The sequence below is a fragment of the Nicotiana tabacum genome, chromosome 23, assembly GCF_000715075.1.
Source record: "Nicotiana tabacum cultivar K326 chromosome 23, ASM71507v2, whole genome shotgun sequence".
Classification (NCBI taxonomy): domain Eukaryota; kingdom Viridiplantae; phylum Streptophyta; class Magnoliopsida; order Solanales; family Solanaceae; genus Nicotiana; species Nicotiana tabacum.
The window spans coordinates 41,417,611-41,423,610 of NC_134102.1; positions in this window are offsets into that span (position 1 = coordinate 41,417,611).

Sequence of the window (6,000 nt, forward strand, 5' to 3'; positions counted from 1 at the left end):
CTAGTGTGAATGACCCTTTGCTTGCTGCATCCGTGATTTTCTAGGGGCCATCCCAGTTTGTTCCTAGTTTGCCTTCCCGGGGATCTTTGCCTTCTTGTGTTTTAGCTTTAAGCACGTAGTCCCCGACTTTAAGTGGCCTGATCTTTTCTCTTTTGTTATAGTAGCATTCTTCTTGTTGCTTTTGGGTGACAATTCTCACGTAGGCCATATCTCTTCGTTCCCTAACTTTGTCGAGTTCCTGTTGTCACGCAACAAACTCGGGAAGTGCGACCGGCGCTCAACCGAGAGAACCCGGCCGAGCAAGTTTGTTAGATTTTCTTCTACCCAAAATCATCCGTGAATAAAGAGGAGATGTACTCCATTCATCAAACACTGAAAAGATTTTATTAACAACTTTCTTTTCATTCCCATTAGCAGCTTCATTCATAATTTTTAAAATATTACGAGTTTATAGAATTAATGAAAAATATGATTTCCAAATACCAACATTTCTAGTTCAATTCCCCAACATCAACCACAACCCACAACCTGTCTACGGAGCCTCTAAGTACAATAGAAGAATAATATGGAATTGCCGGCAACAAGGTCCCGGCTATACCACAAAACACAGTACATGAGAAATAAAAGATCCATGACCTCGAAATGAAGTGGCGCTCACCAAATCAGCTGAAAAGAGTGTAATGCTATCACTGATCAATGCCGCCTGTTGTAGAACCACTTGCATCCATTAAAGATGCAGCGCCCCCAGCAAAAGGGACGTTAGTACTGTCGAATAGCACTAGTATGTATAGCTAAAAGTCCTCTTTCAAAATAGAATGCCCATATAAGAAAAGGCAACACATAGAAATAACAAGCCCCAATCAACAATATCCAAATGTCCAGTGAAAACATAATAATTTTCAAAATACGAACTTCATATACAATTTTGGTTGGGAGATCATTAGCACCTATATACCACCATCTTTGTTAGCATGGATTTCGATCACGCCCGATCGGCTAGGCCATCTCCCCACGGACAATGTGGTTTGACATGTGATGCGAAAGAAAGTTGTAACCAAGAGTAGTACCACCATATGCGCAATATGGCTTCTGATCTCCACCCGATCAGCTAGGCCGCCTTCCCACATATGCCATGTGGGTTGACTTTTCCAATCCACAAAGGTTCCGGTTTCATCCCAATTAAGGGGAATAATATCACAATTTTCCAAAGGTTCAAATTTTATCCCAAATAAGGGGAATAATCCCAATCCACCCCTACACCGGCACGTGTAGTTTAGGTGTGGGCCTTATGGCCCACCTTCCTCGGTTTTTCTAATGATGCTCCCAAATACATTTTTGATTTGATTTGATTTGTACACAGAGGTAACATAAATACAATTGTACTCACCTTAACATCTTTCACATTGTATAAGTTCTCATTAGTATTTCTAGTCATTCACAACGATAATATTTCCTTAGCTCATTTAGCCATTCCCAAGATTCTTTATTCCTGGCACGATGGCCGTATTTCATATTCCACACTTTCACCTCTTTCAATATCAAAGACCACCATCAAATATTAACATATAGAATATTTTAGAAATCATATACTTCAAATCCATTTAAAATGAGAACTTCAAACACAAATGGTTTCCTCCCAAAATATGAGGCATACCAACCAACAACAGAAACACACATGAAAAATCATAAACAATCAATACACCATTTATTCTTAAAATACTCTTCCCCAAAAATGACAATGTACAATTTCAACACATGAGTATATAGAACTCGAATCACACTGGATATATTTATTAAGCAAGCATTAGTTAAAGCAGCCACTAATGGGCATGAATTGAGTACAAAAGCTCTTAAGCAAATTCTATTTTCCAAATCACCTTTAAAACAGTTGAGTCGAGTCTCATTTCACATTATTTATCGCATTCTCTCAAATCATTTGCACTACTAGCCACAATCATAACTTAAATTCTTGGCACGTTGGCCACACACTATATTCCCAATTCAATTATTTCGTTTCCGACCACCTTTATAGGTTATCAATAGTAAGGCATTTCCAATCAAGACTTTAGGTAGACATATGAGCAATTAAGAGTTTTAATAATATTGAGATTTTATTACACAATTTGGCATACTAACTTTCATTTGAAATACGATTCAAAGCCATTACATTTTAATACGCAACCCATACTTTGAAACTTACGGGAACATTATGGAATTCTATTCTAAGAGAGAAAGTTTAGCCAACATACCTTGATGGAGCTCTTTAGCGATATTAAAACCACCAACTACTCTTACAACTTCAATCTACATCAACATAATTCAATTGGACCAATATTAGTAAATATTTACAGGTTTTTGGTCATTTTGGCATTTTATCAAACACCTAGAGTGCATAGCATTCAACTACCTCTAGTAATGGTGTTTCTTCCTCCAACAATACCTTCTTACCACAAACAAGAGATACTACAACATCCTTTGTCCACTAACTACCTTCTTAGCACTATTATAATCATCAATGAACTCACATCTACCAAATTTTACTAATTAACTCGTTACAAAATCTCTACCGCACCCAATAATCTAGTTTAAGTATTTATGGCTTCCAATCACCATATCATAAGTGCTAATACTTATTCCTTGCTCATTTATTCACTAACAATCCATGCATGTAGGTTTAAGGGTGAAAGATTACCTCTTGTAGACCAAATCTTGAAAGTCAACTTTTGGGGTATTCTTGAGATTTTGAAGAAATCCTATGGATTCCAATACAAAACCTTGTTGTAACTAGTGATTGAGAAGTGAAATCATCATAAAAACACACTTAAAAACTTACCTTAGGTGTGTATTGGAAGCCTTGCCGGATGGGTGGTTGAGAGAAAGCCCTAGTTTTGAAGAAATGACTTAGTCCCTCTCTATACCCGTCCTTGGGGTTATTTAATGGGCTCCTACGTGTGCGGCCGCACACCTGGGCAAGTGGCCGTGCATCTGGCCATGCACCTGAGGCAGAAACTCTCAAATATGTGCGGCCGCGCATATGACATTGGTCCAGTAAGATGGCCATAACTTTCTCTATACATATCCAAATGACGAGCGGTTTGATGCGTTGGAACCTAGACTCAAAGGGATTTAATATGATTGCATATAACCACCTAAGGCATTATATTTAGGGAGTTATATTCATTTATTAATCGGGTCTTGTGCCAATTGAAACATCCTTTCCACTTAATATGTCCAACTTGTTCCACACAAGTTCTTGCCATTCCCAAAACTCCTTAGTATGTTCCCACACACCTTAAATATACATTATCAATTCAACATGATGTGGCTCTATCACATAGGTCTCCTTTAATACTCAAATACGTTATTCCCAAATACCGTTGGCGCACTTTAAAATCTTAAATCATTAGAAAAGTTTTACGGGGCCTTACACTCTCCCCCACTTAGGATCATTCGTCCTCGAATGAGGAGTAGAGTCCGTCCCCAAACACTTAACATAACTCGACTCTTCTTTCAAACATTTCAATCCCCCAAATTTGACTAACTCCAAAACATTTCAGAAATTTCGACAGAGTCTCCCCTGTAATTGGGCCTAACCACCTGCTAGAGAATCACCACAACCACCCTAACAACATATCCATAACTCAACAAAGCATCACAGTATATTTCAACAACACTGATCTCAACATTAAGGGCATTACATTAACAGAAGTGGTATCTAGACATGAGTTGCACATATTTAAATCATAACATATATCAAGTACCCTTTTGAATCACAACCATTTGGTTATACAAGCATGTGAGAATACTTCCTTTACTTTGACGGAGGCAGATCTCAATTTCCGGACTTATCTAACAGTGATGACAACTAGGTACCTCTGATAAGCAAATTACCCATTATCTTCACCTTCAATAGTTTTCACCGGAACGATAGGCAAAGGATTTCCAACAACCTTCTGGAACCTAGATACATGATGCATCGGGTGCATGGAGGACAACAATGAGAAAACATTATACTCATAGTTTGACCTATTTCCTTCAATATTCCATAAGGCCTAATGTGACTACACATACTTTACCTTCTTTAACAATTCACCCAATATATTCATAGAGAAAATCTTGAGAATAACCGTTTCACTTTCTTTAACTCTAAATACCTACGCCGAACACCTAAAGTAAACCTTTGGCGACCTCAAACAATTACTCTAAGATGTGCTAGCATAAATATGACCATAAAATTTCCTATCCAATATATTTGATCACGGGATGATGCTTCTTCTTTGACATGTTTGAACCTTCAACCCCCATAGGTTACTATAAATAGAAACAACGAGGTCCGAGATTGGGCTAGAATTTTTCAAGAATCCATCAATGTGCTGAGTAGGGCATTTCAAGAGGTTATATCCTAAGAGACATGAAGGTTACTACCAATAGTGCTAGCATGGTTAATCATTGTGATGACATCATTGATTTGACAAATGAGGCATAGAGTTGCCTAGTATGCATTGATAATGTGGGGACCATGTTCATGATTCTGAGATTTTAAAAAAATGAGTCATGAAAAGGACAACAACAATTGTTTTATTTCATATGTGCCTTGTTCGGCAATAGTAGGCCTCAAAGTGAGATAGCCAAGTATGTGACACTAGTCACCTGTTAGAATGTAGGAAAAATCCGTTTAACTAGAAATGAGAATATTCTAATACTCTGAATGTGATATGGGTTTCAAGATACACGAAGTTGCATTACACTCTTAACAGTATTTGACACAAGAAATCTATGCCACAAACCCAATGAGGATGAAAAAGAAGTTGAACATTTTTGAGATTATTATCATTCTGACAGCTTAACCCTTCCTGATAGTTGATTCTATATGAGAGGACTAGATATAGAACGAACTTTTCTTTCAAATCAATATGCTCTCATGTTACTAGATGGTGAAAAGGATTCATGATAATATACACAAAGGAACAAAGTGGTTGTTCAAACCATAGGAGCAACATACACCAGAGAGAAAAAGAGTGGCTCAAGAAGGACCTCAATACTAGGTTGCTTTACATTAGATTTGATACCACATATGTAAATATTATGGTAGTGTGCGCATAGGTACAAGTGAGCAGATGTTATCCATTTGAATCAAAAGGTTCTGTATGAAATTCATCAGGTATGGTCTCTTGTTGAGAATTTAGGAAATCAAGTAGGAAGTATTACTCCTAGAGTTATAACTCAATTCAAGGACATAATTATATGGCTCAATTCCACAAGAGGTTGTAAATAAGAGAATTTGTGATAGATTGAATTCACGAATAATGCGTCTTGTTCAAAGAGTAGATACAGAGAACGACTCATAAAGTTGTTCCTGTTCTATCCCAACTTTCATAGTAACATAAGGAGTGACATATGACAAAGTGAAACTAGGATCAATAAGAGCATACACATCGTGAGATTGGACAGTCAACATACTTGTAATCACATCTGGATAAGCCTCAAACTTTTGACGTTTCCTCATAGCATAAAACCTGATGGGCCCTCTCGAGCTCTGAATACCACCCCTAGCTATTCCACACCCTACGGGCGGTATAGTGCTTCTAGTTGGGGGAGGCGTTGTGGATGTAGTGGCTATAGAACTGGATGGTTGTGTCGCACCCCCGCCCATGCTCTGGCGAGACGAATGAAAATCTCTCTGAATGTGACCCCTCATACCACACTTGTAACATACATAGGTACTATAGTGACATACTCCCGGATGACATCTCCCACACTTCACACAACGGGGATGAGGTACGCTAAACTCACTCGTCCCACTAACTTGATAATTACCCTTTTTTGCATACACTATAAGCATCCCCCTTATCCTTCTTCCAAGCATCCAATGCGGGAGTAACTAACCCCATATCGGTTTGCTATGTGGGCCTTTGGAATTTCCCAAACATGCCACCCCTAACATGCTACTGAGCATACTCACCACACGACGCCAAATATTCCTTCCTGCACATCGGGTAG